Below are 19,036 nucleotides of genomic sequence, written 5' to 3' on the forward strand. Positions count from 1 at the left end.
TCGTGTAAAATGAAGCAGAAATCAAAGAATATACCTACTTTCTACACATTTTTTCACATTTTTTCTTTTTATTGTAACTTATTTAATAACATCATGCAAAATGTAAAATTTATTTTTTTCTTGCAATTACTACTTAGCAAACATGAGTTTTGGAAGTCAATTTTTTATTTTGTTGAGTTTTTTTCAAACTTCTAGCCTTGAAGCACTGATAATTGATGTTAGTGCTATGGTTGAAATACATTAACAAGCCTCTTCCCTGTAGGATAAAATTCATACTACTTGATGTGAGGTTCAAATCTTCCCAAAGACTCCATTCTGCCAACCTTTCCACACTTCTCTTCCATGGTACCTAATGGATCTTAGGGAGGAACAAGGAACCTCCATAATTTTACAGATAGGGAACATGGCATCCAGCGAATGGCTTGAACAATGAAACACATTTAATTACTGGGAAAGCCTGAAGTAGAATTCAAGTAGTTTGGAAGCAGGTCTAGCTCTTTATCAGTGCAAAGTCCTGTGTCATTTGAGTAAGGAAAACATGGTGAAAAAATTATCCTTTTCTTGTGCTTAAAATTAAATATTCAGAAGAAGCCACCAAAATGAAATCTTAGTTATTAGGAAATCTATTTGGAGTGAGTTAGCAAATTCTGACTGACCATTTTTCCTTTAGAAGGTGGTAATTTCTATGAAGTATGACTTATTATGATTCAAAATCAACACTTCAGTAGAAACCCAGCTTACATAATGAAAGCTCAGGTATAGAACAGTTATCCATCTATGAATCATGTTACTATGGTAATCATTATTTCAGTTTACACCAATATTATCTCGATTTTTTTCTGACTTACTGTAACTCTTGGAATTTTCATTGAAGCATTTATTCCACTTCTGGATGGCTCATTCCCCTTTCCCTCTAAAAATAATCTCTTTAGCTGCAAATATCAATACATTCCAAAGAGCTGCTAAGAATTTGCAATGTTTGGGGAAAGTAAACATCTACTTTGAAGTGCTTTTAATATATAATTTATTGAACAGCTTGATAGCCTTTTATTGAGAGCTAGTTGCATTAGTGTTTCTTATTTTTCACTGCATAGAAATAATATTTTTTTCAAAGTGTTAAAAATAAACTGGATGAAATACAATTGAAAGTTTACCATGCTAGACAGAGAAGCAGACTATGTAGTTGGATGTCATTTGGCATTAAGTGACACTAAGTTGCAGTATACTGTTCACAGAGAGATGGATGGCAATTCAGATTGTTATACAGATGCTTAACTCAATGGTGTGCATTATAATTTTGAAGATGCCATCTGATTTGCACAGATTAGTATGCCATACTGATAGAGATATGATGCAGGGGATTGGAAGTCAAAATTGATTTCTTTTTCCTACTCTTTGCTGCTGACATCCTTGACTCCAAGACTCAGTCATTATGGCAGACATATTTCTAGCAATTGGAGCTTGGAATTTCACTTGGTGAGGAAAATGCTTAGTGTTTGTATGGCTAATTTGACTAGCTCAAGTCTTTCTGATGTTTAATAATTTTTTAAAACTTAGGAAATAGTATTGTGGTTTATTGCCCAAATCGCACTTGACTATACAACCAAAAAATAACTAGTAGCCTTTGCATTCATTGTGGTAGACTCCGCATACATTCATTGCATCCTGCAAGCCTATCTCCGCATGGGTCTTGGAAACACTGTATCGCAGTGCAAATTCCCAAACAAAGTGGAAAAGAACATCTGCTGAGGGATTTATGTAATTTTCCAGTTAATTTGTTCTGTCAAGAAGATAAAGCATTTCATTCCTTTGAAGAAACCAGTAGCATTGGGTGGAGTGGGGGGTGGAGCTTAAAAGATTTTACAAATTGATGACAACATCTCTATATTCAAAATAATTCTTTTATCACACGATGAAATGCCAGTGCTGCGTTAGTCTTTTGCTAGATTTCTCCCATTTCTACTATAAGTATTCCTGACACAAAAGTACTTTATTTACCACGAACATGTATGATTTCATGACACTTCAAAACTGCTTGGTAATGAAGTTTAAATATACGAACTAGGCTTGTGCAGGAAAGATACTGCAGATTGTCTTATTTTATTGATCAGACACTAAAAAAATGTTTCTGCTTTTGAGTCAACATGTAAGTATTTGTCAGTATGAATGCTTTTTTTTCTTAAGATAATGATTATTGGGAAAATTATTAAATTAACAGAATGAAAAAGATACGTGAGTTTATTTTGATATCGTTAAGTCTTCACAAACAGCATGGGGATATTTACAATCATCCCAAGTAACACTAAGGAACAGAGTAGTGTTCACTATCATACCTGCCGTCTGTTCTTTTTAGCAAGAATGTTATTCTTATAGGATAGAGGAGAGGGAAAGATGACAAAGGATGGTCACTATTGGAATATATTATTCCTCTTATTAACATGAAGACATTATGTAAAACATTAAGGAAAGGACAACATCTACCTGTGGAAAAACTTTAATGCAACCATTCCCCCTGTAGAAATTAACATTTTATTAAGAAATATCCAAAGAAGCACAGCCAATGCTACTTAATTTTTCTCAACATAGACATAGTACTTATGATATAGTCTCCTATTATCTTGAAAGTTTTATATTTAATCTAATAATCCTATGAGATATAAGTAGTTCTCCAATTATCTTGAAATTTTTATGGGTGCCTTTTAAACAGATGTTAATGTTACTTGAGAGGTATTAGTATTTGAAGTAGCAATAAATATTAGAACTATTAGAAATGTCTAATATTGCGGGGTGCCTGAGTGGCTCAGTCGGTTGAGTGACCAACTCATGATTTCGGTTTAGGTCATGATCCCAGGATAAATGGATTTAGCCCTGCATTGGGATCCACACTATTGCGTGCTCTGTCTAACATTAAGGAAGGAAGGAAGGAAGGAAGGAAGGAAGGAAGGAAGGAAGGAAAAAAAGAAGAAAGAAAGAAAGAAAGAAAGAGAAAAAAAAGAAGGAAAAAAAGGAAGGTCTAATATTGTGACATTGGAATGTCATGAACCTATTCTAGAAAGTTGAACATTTCTGATTTTCATATGTCTACAAACACTTGTATTAACTTCTCTGAGCTTTCACTATTCTCTTTACTTATATAAAACTCAAGAATTTTAGGGGCACCTGGTGGCTCAGTCGGTCAAGCATTAGACTCTTGATTTACCCCCAGGTCATGATCTTGTGGTTTGTGAGTTTGAGCCCTGCGTTGGCCTCCACACTCAGAGTGCAGAGCCTGCTTGGTATTTTCTCTCTCTCCCTGTCTCTCTGCTCCTCCCCTGCTCCTTCTCTCTCTCTTTCTCTCAAGATAAACTTAAAAAAACTTAAAAAAAGCAAAACACAGGACTTTTAGTTATGCATAAAATAATTGCCTGTTTCAAAAAATAGACATTATTAACATCATCAAGAATAATAAAGCAAGTGTTTACTGAAATTAATTCTTGGTTTGGGGAGGATTCTAATTTTCCCTGTATGACTCTAGCTCTAGAATGATAGATCTCGTACGTAGAGAGAGGCCCTTCCTATGACAATTAAAAGTTCAGGTTGGAAAATGTCTCCATCACGGAAAGGGAGCATATTTATCAGCTTGTGGAATGTTCATCAGATGAGCGGCAGGAATGTGTGCCCTCCTGGGTGACTGATGCAAGCTGTGGTGGACCCCCTGGTGCCCTTGCCAGTCATCTGGAAAAGATCACCAATCAAGAACTGGCCTTTACTGTGATACGTTCATGATACCATACGTCAAAGGCAAAGAACAATAGGTATTTTCAGTAAATGAGGGAGGCAAAGTTACAGGGAGAACAAAGCTATTTTATCCCTCTATCAAAATATTCTGAACACAATCTTATTCATCACTTTGCTGGTCCCGTTTCCCTGTCTAATTTGTCACATTCAGTCTCCTATTGCAGTATTTCCCAAATTTCAGTTAGTCATGTATCAACTTCATGATTTATGTCACATTTAAGTGTTACATATAGTTTTAAACCAAATCATATTTTTACTTAAATGATTTAAAATTTGTATCACTATTATGGCTGAAATTTCATTGTCACTTTGCATTGAAGTGAAGCAAATGGTTTACTTCTTTCAAATATATTAGTATATCATGAATTTCATAAAAGACACATTCAATGCATAGAATTTGAAGTAACATCACATGTCATACTTTGTCATTACTCTTAGATCCCATAATAGGGCAGAAAGGTATAGGGCAGAAAGGTATATTGTTATTTGGGGCAATATGAAAACACATTTTCTCAAATTCATTAACCTTATAATCTCACGTTACTTACACCTATACTTATTGTCAGGTATAAGAATCTCATAGGATAATTTCAGTGAAGAAGGGAAGAACTGACCAACTTATTTAAACTGTACGTTCTCTTTATTACACACACAAGCATGTGCGCTCACACACACACAAACCCACACATGTGTACAGACGTACACATGTACACTTAAACACAAATGGCACAAATGTGTGCCAGGCACCTATGCCCGCTCTCTAGCCACTCTCAGTGCTAGACTACTTGCTGAGACTTGTTCGTGACACCACTGCTTGTCTTACTCTGGAACTTGTGGTAAATTTCCCCGAGTATAGCTAGAACCAGTACTTTGGACTAAATGTTCCCCTCCACATTTGAAGTTCAATCTTGGATCTCTGTTCATTTTCTTTCATGGTGTCCTACCATTGAAAATCCCTCACTACAATGGTTTTGGTTCCACGTTGCTTCTAGAATATGCATTTCAGTAGTGTCCACACCAAGATATCCTTAAGCAAGATCATGACACTGAATAATGGGGAAGAGAAGGAGAAAGGGAACAGACAGGGAGAAGTATTTATATGTAACCCAGGGAAGGGTAACATAAATGCTTCTGCTTTCACAACACTTCCAATAATGATTAGCACTTCATGACGCATCAAGAATTAGAAATGTCATCATCGTAAAAGTCATGGTTAACAATTATTGAATTCTATGCTACCATTGTAATCAACAATTTAAAAAATTAATTCATTCTCACAAGAACTTCATGAATTTGATCCTATAATTGTATCCATTTTACGGATGAAGAAACTAAGAAAAGTAACATATTCAAAGTCCTACAGGTTGCAACTAATGGAATCCACAGAGAGAGTCTGATATCAGAACCTGAAATTTTGACTCTCTACGGTTCATAATCCAATAGGTAGAAATAAATGCTATTAACATTCAGGCATTTCTAATTTCAATCTTTACTTAAAACAAGGTTGTATATATTTAGATATCATAAGATTCAGATCACACTATATAGTATGTTGTATATATTATTTTACAAACTATTTTCACTCAATGTTTTTATTGTGAACATTTTCAAAAGAAATTAAATGTTTATTTTATGGACCAAATAGTATTCTGTAAGGATTTATGGCAGAGGTTCCCAAATTTTCTCAGTTTTATGCAGCTCTTAGTGCCTCAGTATTTATTTTTTCACAGAACCTCTAATAAATAGTTCTATTTATTAAAAAGTTAGAAGCAAATAATTTAATGAGCATTTATATCCTAATAATATTAACCTTAATAGACATTTATATCATTAATATATAGTAGTATGGTCCTTAAGAAGCATTTGTATCTTAATTCCATTTGAAAAATCATGCACATAATACAGAAGAAAAATGTATTCCTAAATAACCATAATCACAGATGGGATGTCTGCACCTTTGGGCACTTCCTGCTTTTCTTTTCTTTTCTTTTTTTTTTTTTAATTAAAAAAATGTTTATTTATTTTTGAGAAAGAGAGCATGAAAGGGGAAGGGGCAGAAAGAGAGGGAGACACAGAATCTGAAGCAGGCTCCAGGCTCCGAGCTGTCAGCACAGAGCCCAATATGGGGCCCAAACCCACGAACTGCGAGATCATGACCTGAGCTGAAGTCCGACACCCAGCTGACTGAGATGCCCAGGCACCCCTGGGCATTTCCTGCTTTTCAAACCTTGAAATTATATTGGACACGCCCACTCTCATTTCCTTTTCCACACTGGTTTTCACACAGTGCTTATTTTACTCCCTAGAACTGCCAAAAACCTAGCTTTGTAAGGGAACAATTGTCACTGAAAAAATTATAGCCCATCGTAATGTTGAAACTTAATTATATGAAACTAGCAAACCATCCAGTATCTGATAGACATCAAATATTCTGCTTCTCTCTAAAATTTATAATGACCTATGGAAACCCTGGGGGTTTACTAAAGCATTCCAGTATGTCTCTTACAAATTACATACTTATGTGGAAATACCCATCATTAATTTGCTCATCATTTTGGTTTTGTGACTTAGACAAGGCTCAGGAGATAGTTTCTCCCTGCTTGATATAACCTCAGTTGGAGATGCTCAAATGAAATTGGAGGGTCACCTTGAAGATGGCTCACTCTCATGGCTAGGAAGTTGATTCTGTCTTTAGTTAGGAGTTTAAGAGGGATGCTCATATTGGGGATCCCAGTTGTCTGTCATATGGGCTTTTCAATATGGCTGCAGGGGCTTCCTCACTGCTTAGTGGTGATTTTATATATATATATATATATATATATATATATATATATATATATACATATATATATGTGTGTGTGTGTGTGTGTGTGTGTGTGTGTATATGGCTATATTATAAGGTATTATAGATGATAGATGATAGATATAGGTCTAGGTCTAGATGTAGATATAGATATAGATACAGATGTAGATATACATATAGATAGATAATGAGGAATTGGCTCATGTTATTATGAAGACTGAAAAGTCCCAAGATCTTCATAAGGCGAGCTAGAGACCCAAGAGCACTGATGACATAGTTCCTGAGTCCAGAGACCTGAGAACAAGTAGAGCCAATGGTATAAGTTTCAATGTGAGTCACAGTCTGAATTCAAAGACACTAAATGTTGGAGTCCCAGCCTGAAGATAGGCAGAGAGAGTAAATTTCCCCTTCCACAGGCTCTTTTCAAACCTTCAGTTGACTAGATGAGGCCTGCCTACAATGAGGAGAGTAATCAGCTTTCCTCAAGTACACTGACTTAAACATTAATCTCATCCAGAAAAAAACCTCCTGGACATACTCTAAATATGTTTAACCTAAATCTCTGAGCACCTCGTGGTCCAGTCAAGTTGACGTCAAATGAACCATCGCATTTATTTTTTCATAATTAAAAATTGCAGTTAATGTCCTAATATATAAATATTTGGTCTTAGTCTCATTATTTGGTCTTAAGGTCAATTCCAGAAGAAAATTCCCTCTATTATAGGATCTAAAAACCTATCTTTTTTTACATTTTGTCAAATTACCTCTAGCAGGGTGAGTGCCCATTCTTTCACATCATCAGCAGCACCTGGTTATTTCTCATTTACTTTATAATCTTCATTCCCCTTGTCCAATGATCTATAAGTAGTAATACTTGGGATAAATAACTTGAGATATATAAGGAAAAAATATGATTTCTGGAAAAGGAATAAGCCAATATTTTACAATGAGAAGTATGTATTTTGTATTTTGTTGTAGCAAGAACTATAGATTCTATTTCCAGTAGCTGAGTTGTCATCCTTGTGGTCTAGTTGGCTTGCTCCCCTTTACTACCAAGCTTTTCTGTGTTCCCCTGTCAGTCTTTTAAAATTTTTTGAAATGTTTATTTATTTTTGAGAGAGACAGAGACAGAGCACAAACAGGGGAAAGGCAGAGAGACAGGGAGACACAGAATTCGAAGCAGGTTCGAGGCTCAAGCTTCAGGCTCTGAGCTGTCAGCACAGAGACTGGTGCAGGGCTCAAACCCAGGAACCGTGGGATCATCACCTAAGCGGAAGCTGGAAGCTTAACTGACTGAGCCACCCAAGTTCGCCTCCCCTGTCAGTCTTTAACAAAGTTTCTTGCTCCATAGTTTTTTATCCCATGTTAGTGTCTATTTCATTTCAGAGCTACTACTAATATATTCATAGTGAGTTTAAGAGTTAAGTTTAAATGAAATCTTTAACATCTTAATAAAGCCCTCTTTCTTCCTTTATGCCCTGTGAAGCTCTTTAGGTTTTGTGTTTTGTTTTCGTAAAAGCATCTCTTCTCTGATGGAGGACTTCTCAGGAATCTTCGCTTTGTGTTGGAATTAATATTATCTCCTATGTGGCAGTGACAGACATGGGCGCATCCCCAGGCATGGGTTGGGGAAAGCAATTTCTCATCCCATTTCTGAGAAAGTTGACCTGTTGGGAAGTAACTTGGCACTTCTGCTATCACATCATTAAACATCTTCCTAGCAGCAAAAGTTTAGGGATAATTGACTCTATCTAGTTCAAAATAAATTTTATCCAGGGGCGCCTGAGTAGCTCAGTTGGTTGAGCATCCAGCTCTTGATTTCTGCTGGGTCATGATCCCAGGGTCACATGGAGCCTGCTTGAGATTTTCTCTCCTTCCCTCTGCCCTTCTCACCCACTTGTGCTCTCCGTCTCTAAAATAAAAATTAAAAAAAAAAATACAAAAAATAAAAATAAATTTTATCTAGACTTCACTTATCCTAAGTTGTATTATTAAACTCAATACATACAAATTAACAAGTGTAATAGCCAAATCCATGTAGGGACTTCAGGTTTTGTCTCAATTTTTGAGTATAATATCTAACTTTGGTCTGTGACTTTTAAAAAGCAGCTTGCCAAAGGCACTTAGGTGGCTCAGTCAGTTAAGAGTTGGACTCTAGATTTCAACTCAGGTCATGATCTCACAGTTCTCACAGTTCCTGAGTTCGAGCCCCATGTCTGGCTCTGCACTGGCAGTGTGGAAGGTTCTCTCTGCCCATTGCCAGCTCTCTCTCCCTCTCTCTCTCTCTCTCTCTCTCAAAATAAATAAATAAATAAACTAAAAAAAAAAGCAGCTTCCAAAATTAACAGTGACCATAAATTTGTAAAAAATGCTTTCAGTCTTTTGTTTTACTAAGATATTAGATAATTATGGCTGCATTTTGCATAACACAAGAAAGCAATTAAATGTTCTCTCAGCAAATTCAAGTGCCAAAGATTAAGTTATGAAACAGGAAGAATGATATGACTTACTGTTCTCAACTCCACCCACATGTCGAGCTTCTTTTAATGATTGCCTAACATGATTGTCACCAGAGTTTTTTCTTTTTTGGCCTTCTAAAGTTTAGTGGGGCTGTTATAATTGACATCTATGTAACTGTAGGGGAAAGATTCCTTTCCTCAAGAGATTGATTTTTTTTTCTATTTTTCATCAGCTGTTTTCTTACCTGAGGTTCTTTAAAATCTGTCAATCTAAAATAAGCAAATAAACAAACAGGCTTATCAAATTATATAAACACCAAAAAGGATGGATACCTAATAAAGAGGAATCATTTCTGGAATGTATTATAAGGTCTTTATAAACTAAGTCTTTAATTATTCCCAGATCTAATTAATAAACAGAATACAAGCTAATATTTGAATTCCAATTTCTATAAACAGAATTTCTCTGGTCCTTTCTATTATAAGTGCATTGTGTGAAAAGTAATTATTTCTTTTTGAATTTTTATTTATGTGGAAAAATGACTAAATAAACTCCTCCTACAAATAAAAAGAAACAAAACATCATTTTAAAAGATTTTGACCAGTTTTCATATGTATGTAATTTCACTACTAGGAATTAATAAAGATCACTCCTAATAATGCCTGTGTTTGATCACTAGAAAAGAAGTAATTTACACTCAATTTGTCCTCCTCTGTTTGGCTTATTAACCATATCAAGTTAACTTTAATTGCTGTTTCCAAAAGGTCACTTACCACTTTGTAATCAAATATCCTATTCATTCTCAACCAATACAATATGAATCTATCTGTCCCTGGAAATGTGACTAGGTTCCAGTTGTTTTTCTGGAATTAAAATGTGCTATACTGAGATTTTTGCTTCAATAAAAATGAAACAAATGCCTAAAAATAAACCTTAAAGAATGAGTTTTTTAAATTTAGCTGAGAGAAGAAAAATAGTGATATACAAGTATTTATCGTAATGATTAAAATCTAAGAAAATGACATTTTTTGTTTGTTATTGAAAATGAGTAGCAAATAGATATAATAAATAAACATTAAAAATACTACTAAATAAATTAAAACAATATTAATTTTTAATATTCAGCAAAAAGTAGATACTTTCATAATATGCATTTAAATTTATTGATTAATTTATTACTCATGTAGGTATCCATGAATAAAAGTATGGGTGATTTGGTTAAACTTATGTTTTAAGTTCTAAAAAGATGGTGTGGTATCTACAGATTAAGTCATATGTATTAAAATGCTTAAAAAGGAGTTAGTATTGCGTAGCAATAAATGACATAAACTTTGGAGCACAGAATCTCACTTCAAGTTCCCCTTCACCACTAACCAGCTCTAAGATCATTATCATTCATGTAACCTTGCTGAAATTCAGTTTTTTCATTAGTAAAGTACATATAGCAATTGTAATCTTGAAGAGTGATAGGATAAAACTATAAAATGCATATAAAGTGCTTAGCACCATGCTTCCCTCATATTTGGGAATCAATTATAGGTAATAATAATTACAATTATTAATACAGATGAAAAGTAACACATGTAATAGAGAAATATAGATTGAGATGGCAGATAATTAACAGAGACTGGAGTCTTCTCTTATTTAAAGACATACAGAAAGTAAAAGAATTGCAATGAGAATAGGAATAAAGGATAAATGTTAACCACATAACTAGAATCAATGAAGAACTTTACTATCTGCAGTAAACAGAGGAACAGTAAACAACAAATTCACGGCAAATGTAAAGTTTATAAAACAATGTTACTAAAAAACGAAAGTAGATCAAGATCAGACTCACTCCTACTTTCAGAGCAAGGATTGGGCTGTATAACATACACCAACCACCATGAATGTGCACTTTTTCACCACAGGCAACCTGTTTTCTGAAGTAACCAGGAATGTGTTCCTTCTCTTCTCCTCTCAGTAAGAACCTTACTATGTCAATGTAAAAATATATACAGTCTATATTTAATCCCTTCTACTAAATGGAAGAGACAAGTGGCTCAATGCCTAACTTCAGGAATAAAAGTTTTAGCCACTCTTGGTATTGTTGTTCTTATCAGTTTCTTAAGGAATGATGTGGAAAGTCATCTCACAGATGAGGTGGGCAGTGATAGTTTCTGTGCTTGACTGTGCTTGAACTATGTGCTTGCTCTTGCCCAGTAATTGAACAATAAGAATAAGGCATTCTGATTTGGTAGGCCCACCCAATTAGGATTTCAAAAAAATAACATCGGCTGCAACTAAAGCTCATAGCAAAAATTCTTTATAGTAAATAGAGGTTCTTTTGTCAGAAGAAGTAACTGAAAGTTACTGAATAGATGAAAACCAGATTTCACTCTAAGAGTTAGGGAATATCCATTATATTTAGCAATGTAGAGGTTCCTAGTGACCTTACAGTTACTAGATTTGAGGAAATAAAGACATAATGGATAGTACAGAAATAGAGACAAATTGACTGAGAGGTAAAACACCAGGTTGCAGCTAGAAGAAAAAAGGGATGAGATTTTTCTAATAAAAAAAAGACTCAAGCCAGTTTAAAAGTTAAAAAAGATCTATTTGAGAATAAGTAGTTAAAGGATTAGATCTAAAGGAGAAACTGATCCCCAGTAGAAGAGAGTTCCTCTTTTTAAGCAAGAAAGAACAGGATGGGTGCAGACATGGATAAGTTTGCATGTTGGTAGATCTAATGGCCTCTGTTTTCATTAAGAAGTATAAAGCAAGATGAGAGAAGATGTGTGGGGCTTCAGAAGTTTATGGAAAATGTAGATAGTTTGAAATGGTATGATTGATGATAAACACATGAATTATGCAAGGAATCATAGTAAGATTGCTAAGGGTGAACTGAGGCTGATAAGTGAGACTTCATAGGGTTACAGTGTCTACTTCTTTGCTGTGCGATTGTCCGCAGTTGTGTTTGACTGTCCTTGATAACAGGCAAAAACAAAAACTAAAACAAAAGGGAGAATTACATTCATCCAGGCTTAGATCTTTGACTGTTGGGGCAACAAAAGGAGAGGGTCAATCAAGTCTGTATGTTGCAGGAATGTTACATTTAAGTAGAGTTTTCAGATGGAGGAGACAGGAAGTAAGAAGGAAAAAAAGAGCGAATGAATGGAGAGTATTTTAATAAATAAATAAAATAAATAAATAAATAAAACTATTTTAATAAATATAGCTAAAATAAAAACTATTTTAGCTATAATAATAAAGAGAAAAATTGAATAAAATAAACTAGAAGAACTGAAAAAGGAAAAGCTGAAATGCTCATGAAGCATATTCAAAAATAGTTCAAATTTGTATATTTTCAAATTCAATGAATGAAATGCTATTTTATGCCCAATAAATTGGTAAAAGAGTGAAATACAATACCCAGTGGTTGCAAATGAAAGCTTTAAATGAGTCCTTTCATATATTTGAAGTGGAAACAAATTGATACACTTCAGTTGAACAATTCACAATATGTTTAAAAACTTAGATATGATCCAACCTTGACCCAAATACTGAATATCTAAAACTATGTACTAAAGATGTGTGCAAGACTTTATTAATAAGGGTACCAATCAAATTTTACTGATAAAACCCAATGTTGCCACATATTTTAGAAAATTATTCTATAAACTAGGAAAATATTGGCGATAGATAGTCACAAATTGTATAAAAAAGATTAAGAATAGTTATCACCATTGTCTTACAAGATTATTTTCCTTTTTATATTTTTATTTTTCCTTTTATATTTCAATATTGCTGATCCTTTCATATTTGGATATAGTATTTTCAAAAAGAGAAATGATTAAAAGTGTCCTAGAATCATGGGAAATGGCTTAATTAATATTTAATTGTAATATATAGAGTAAAAGAACATTTGTTATAACATGTCTTTTAAAATATAAGAAAAGTATATTTAAAATACCACAGAGCAAGAAATCCTGCTACATTCTATTTAAAAGATACTCACCTAACAGCAAAAGAATACACATTATTCTCAAGTGAATGCAGAACTTTAGTATAGATCATATATTAGTTCATGGAATAAGTCTCAACAAATTTAAGAGGATCATAATCATACAAGGTATCTTTTTTGACTAAAGTGGAATGAAAATAGAAATCAGTAACAGTAAGAAAATGGTATTGTTCACAAATATGTAAAAACTAATTAGCATACTCTTGAATAACCACTAGATCAACAAAGAAATCAAAAGAGAATTTTAAAAATATTCAAATGAAATGAAAATGAAATACTCAAATGAAAATGAAAACACAATCTACCCCAACTTATGAAATGCAATAAAAGCAGCATAGTAGAGAAGTTTATAGCAATAAATGCTTACCTTAAAAAAATAAGATGTTCAATAAACAATCTAACTTTTCACTTCAAGGACTAGAAAAAGAAGAATAAAATGAAGCCAAATTAATAAAAGGAAGGAAACAGTACAGAACAGGGCAGATATAGAAAATAGGAAAATGATACAAAAAATCAACAAAGTAAAGATTTGTGTGTGTGTGTGCGTGTGTGTGCGTGTGTTTTAAAAATAAAACAAATCAACAAACCTTCACTTGACCAAGATAAAAAAGGGAGAAGACTCAAATAAAATCAGAAACAGAAAAGGAGACATTTTAGCACACACCTCAGAAATTAAAAGGATCCTAAGGGACAATTATGAACAATAATATGCAAACAAATTAGATAACCTAGAATAGAGATTGAGGTTGTAATCAAAATCTTCCAACAAAGAAAAGCCTATGAGCAGATAGCTTCATGGTTGAATTCTTAGAAACATTCAAGGGAGAATTAATATCAATCCTTTTTTCATTCTTACACAAAAAGTAGGCCAAATCCCTAATGAGCATAGATGCACAAATCCTCAATGAAGCACTAGTGCACCAAAATTCAACAATACATCAAAACAGTTACACACTGTGACCAAACGGGATTGATCTCTGGGATGCAATCTAAGTTTAACCCACATAAATCAATCAATGTGATACACCACATTAGCAGTGCAAAGATAAAGACCACATGATTATCTTAATAGATGCAGGCAACTGACAAAACCCAACATCCATTTATGATAAAAACTCTCAACAAAATAGTTTTTAAAGTAAATGTCCTTAACACAATAAAGACCATTTATGGAAAGCCCACAGCTAACATTAAATTCAATGAGTAAAAACTGAAAGCTTTTTCTCCAAGATCTGGTAGAAGTCAGGGTGACCACTCTCACCACTTCTATTCAACATAATACCGGAAGTTCTGGCAAGATCATTCAGGCAAGAGAAAGAAATAGAAAGCATACAAATCAGGAAAAAGCAAAGTTGTCCCTGTTTACAGATGAAATTATCCCATATGTAGAAAACCCTAAAGACCACATTAAAAAAATATTACAACTAATAAACAAATTCAGTAAAATTTCAAAAGACAAAATCAAAATTTAAAATCAAGGGGCACCTAGTTGGCTCAATTGGTAGAGCACGTGACTCTTGATTTGGGAGTAATGAGTTAAAGCTCCACGTTGAGCATAGAGCTTACTTTAAAAAGTAAAAATAAAATAAAAATCAGTTGCATTTATTCATATTAACAACAATCTATCAGAAATGAAATCAAGGAAACAATATATGGCACCTGGGTGGGTTGGTCAGTAAAGCGTCGCACTTTGGCTCAGATCATGAATTCATGGTTCATGCGTTTGAGCCCCACATCGAGCTCTGTGCAGACAGCTCTGAGCCTGGAGCCTACTTCAGATTTTGTGTCTCCCTCTCTCTCTCTCTCAAAAATAAATAAACTTTAAAAATTTTTAAAAAAGAAAACAATCTTATTTATGACAACATCAAAAAGAAAAAAAAATACTAGGAGTAAATTTAACCAAAGGGGGTGAAAGGCTTATACAGAAAACCTATAAAACATTGATGAAAGAAATTAAAGACATAAATAAATGGAAAGATATCCAATGTTCATGGATTGGAAGAGTTAACATTAAAATGTCCATATTATCCAAACCAATATACAATTCAATTAAAGGGATTCAATGCAATCCCTACCACAATTTTAGTGGAATTTTCACCAAAATAGAAAAAAAAATAAATTTATATGGAACCACAAAGCAATTTTGAGAAAGAACAAACTTGGAAGTATCATACTTTTCATTTCATACTATATTACAAAGCTTTGGTAATCAAAACAGTATAGCATGAAAAGAGACAAATAGACCAACAGAATAAACAAAGAGTTCAGAATTAAACTTCTGCATGTACAGTTAACTGATTTTCAACAAAAATGCCAAGAATACACAATGTGGAAAGGAAATCTAATCAATAAATTTTGTTAGATATCAACATGCAAATGTTGCTGGATGTCAATATGCAAAAGAATAAGATTAAATCCTTATCCTATACCATACATAAAAATCAACTCAAAGTGGATTAAAAACTTAAAACTGAGACATGAAACCATAATACCTATAGAAGAAAACAGGGAAAGTATTCCTTGACATTGCATTGGCAATAATTTTTTAATATGTTGAAATATTGGTATTTCTAATACCCTGAAAATATACTATTTTTCTCAACATATAAAAGCACTTACAATTTTCTTAGAAAACGACGGTACGATTTTTTTAAAAACCAAAAATGAGGGACAGGAGACCAGCTTATGAAAATTCCTCATCTTCACTAATAAGTAAGGATATGCAAATTAAGCAATGATACTAATTTTTGTCTATTATGTTGGCAGGATTTCCAAAGAATTATAGATAGCTTCTAGTTTATATAAACAGAATATGTAAGAGAGTTGTTCATCAGTATATATATCTTCATCTATTCTAGTTGGTGTCACATTGTTCTCCCGAGTTATTGGGATAAATTTACAGTCTCACAATCAGTGTACAGGAGACACCATTATCACCAATAAGTGGTGTCAACAGGCTTCAAAATTTTTGTCAATTGCATGACTGTGGAATAATACTTTATTCATTTTTTAATTTGTATGATTCTGATTACGCGTGAGTTAGAGCATATTTTATGTTTATAAATTACCCTAATTTTCTATTTTGATTTGCCTATTTATATCCTTTGCTTACTTTGTGATTGTATTCGTAAGTTCTTTATTGATTTGAAATTGTCCTCTTTTTTATTCTTTTAAATTTTAATTCCAGTAGAGTTAGCATACAGTACTATATTAGTTTCAGGTATACAATATAATGATTCAACAATTCTATACATTATTCAGTGCTCGTCATGATAAATGCACTCTTAATACCAAAATTGTGTATTTTTTATAACACAACTCATATCACCACACTGCAAAAGTTCCTGCAAAAGTACTCTAAAAGTCCCTGATTCAGTCATCCTAACAGTGGCTTACTGGACTCTACATAGCTTGTTTTTCCTTATTTCTCTGACATTTCTATTACTACTCTACTATGCACTGCCTTCCTCATTTCACTCCAGGCCATACCAGCTTCTTTATTTTCCTTGAATACACTGACAAGTTTCAACATCTAGAGCTTTTGCAAAATTTCTTCTGCCTAAAGAGTGGGTACATGAAAAACTAACTCCACAGTTCTGCAAGTTTCACTTAAAATAAAGTTCTCAACATGGCCTTTTTTCCCCCTTTTTTAGAGATAGAGTGAGTGGGGGAGGGGCAGAGAGAGAGAGGGAGGGTCAGAGAGAGAGAGAGGGAGACAGAGAATCCCAAGCAGCATAGAGCCCACTGTCAGCATAGAGCCCACTGCAGAGCTCAAACTCACAAACCCTGAGATTTTGACCTGAGCTGAAACCAAGAGTCAGATGTTTTACCGACTGAGCCACCCAGGCACCCCTCAACATGGCCTATCTTAGCCATTAGACTTAAAATTGCAATTCGACTGTTTCCATAGTCCATTACTAGTTTTCTTTTATATTTTCCCACATAATATTTGTTATCTGTAGTATTTCTTACCTCAGTTGTGAACTCTTAAAAGGTGAAATCACTTTTTCCTTTTTTCACCAATATATCTCAAGAGCCTACAAAAGTGACTAACAACAGGTACTTAATATTTAACATTTAAAATAATAAAGAATTAAAGACTTAATCATGTGTCTACATGCTATCTTTTGCCTTCTACATGTGTTGTAAACTCTTCTATGCCTGCCTTGGTATGTTTAACTTTGTTCATGCTTCCTTTTGTACTATGTACAGTCTTTTTATATTGATGTAGTTAAATAATTGAAACTTATTTCTAAGGTTTTGTGTTTTTACATCCTGTGTCCAGAATCTGCCACCATGCCTGTTTAAAACTCTAATTTCTTACATCCTCCCTTAACATTTTAAAGGGTTTTTTTCAACATTTAATTATTTTATATGTATATATATATATATATATATATACACATATATATATATACATATAAAATCCATTTTAATTCATGTCTTCTATATTTTATATAATAACCAAATTTTGCTAGTAGAGTTGCTGAAGAATCCATCTTTTCTCCACTGAGTTCTTTCCACTGCTGTCATATATTGGTTTCTATATATGTGAGGGTCTGTGTCTTACCTCTGTATTTTGTCACATTTGTCTATTTTCCTATAACATGTAATCATGTTCTCTGCATATTATGACATATTCATTTTTCCCCTTCCTATATTTATGTATTTGTCCCTGTTGAATCTTGAGTACTTTCATGCATTATTTTGTGGATGCAGGGCATATATGTATACATACACTTCTATGCATATACATATGTAATATTTGACTATTACTTATAATACCAATATTATAAATTTTCAACCTAATATTTTTAACTAACAATTAGTTAAATTACTTCATTAAATTACCTCTTTAAATTCAGGATATTTTCCATGTATTTATTCTGTTAGACATAAGAGAAAGTACACAATGGTGTAATGAATAATCATTTTGTTTACAGTTCATAGCAAGTGCATATTATGCATTTGTCTTTCTGAAAATCACCGAAGAAGATTTGAGCAATTTAAACATGTGATATTACCCAATGATTAGAATCATATTATTTCTACTGTAAAGGAATACTAAGTGAAGGAATATGAAATCTCCTCAGAGAGGAGATATGATGAAATGGGAATATTGCATTTGTGATAATAATTCTTCTGAAATCATTATTTAAGAAATGTTTGCACACCAGTTGCTAAATGGATTATTGATTATAAGAGGACTTAAATGGTTTCAGAGCTAATCAATTGGTAATACATCCATATAATATTTACACAAGGACCACTGTTTTCAGGCTTAGGTTTTTCTTTTTTTTTTTTTTTTTTTTTTTTTTTTTTAATTTTTTTTTAATGTTTATTTATTTTTGAGACAGAGAGACAGAGCATGAACGGGGGAGGGTCAGAGAGAGGGAGACACAGAATCGGAAGCAGGCTCCAGGCTCTGAGCCATCAGCCCAGAGCCCGACGCGGGGCTCGAACTCACGGACCGCGAGATCGTGACCTGAGCTGAAGTCGGACGCTTAACCGACTGAGCCACCCAGGTGCCCCCAGGCTTAGGTTTTTCTAATTTAAAGAGAAATCAGGATCAAAGTTTCTGCTCGACATTTTTTTATACACATAAAGTGTATCAACTCCCACCCTATTAATAGCATAGCTGGTAGTTTATTAAATAAACTAAAGTACCTCTTTGATGCCAGAAAGTATGTTAGACCCTGAGTGCGCACCATGAGCAAAAGAGCAGGTGCTTTGCCCTGATGGAATTCACAGTGTAAGAGAATTTAGAACATAAAGGGGGATTATATTAACAAGAGCAGGTGTAAGATCTTGAACCAAAGCTCTAGGGCCAGACATCCTGGGTTCTAACTCTGACTCTGCCACTTGTTAACTGTGTGATTTCAGGAAGTTTATTTAACCTCTCTGTGTCTTCATTTGCAGCAGGTAATCAAGAGAAAATAATACTATTAACTAACTGAGTTATGAGGTTACTTCAAAATACTTAACAAGTG

This window comes from Panthera pardus, unplaced genomic scaffold (genome assembly GCF_024362965.1).
Source record: "Panthera pardus isolate Hobbes unplaced genomic scaffold, ASM2436296v1 HiC_scaffold_17, whole genome shotgun sequence".
NCBI classification, from domain to species: Eukaryota; Metazoa; Chordata; class Mammalia; order Carnivora; family Felidae; genus Panthera; species Panthera pardus.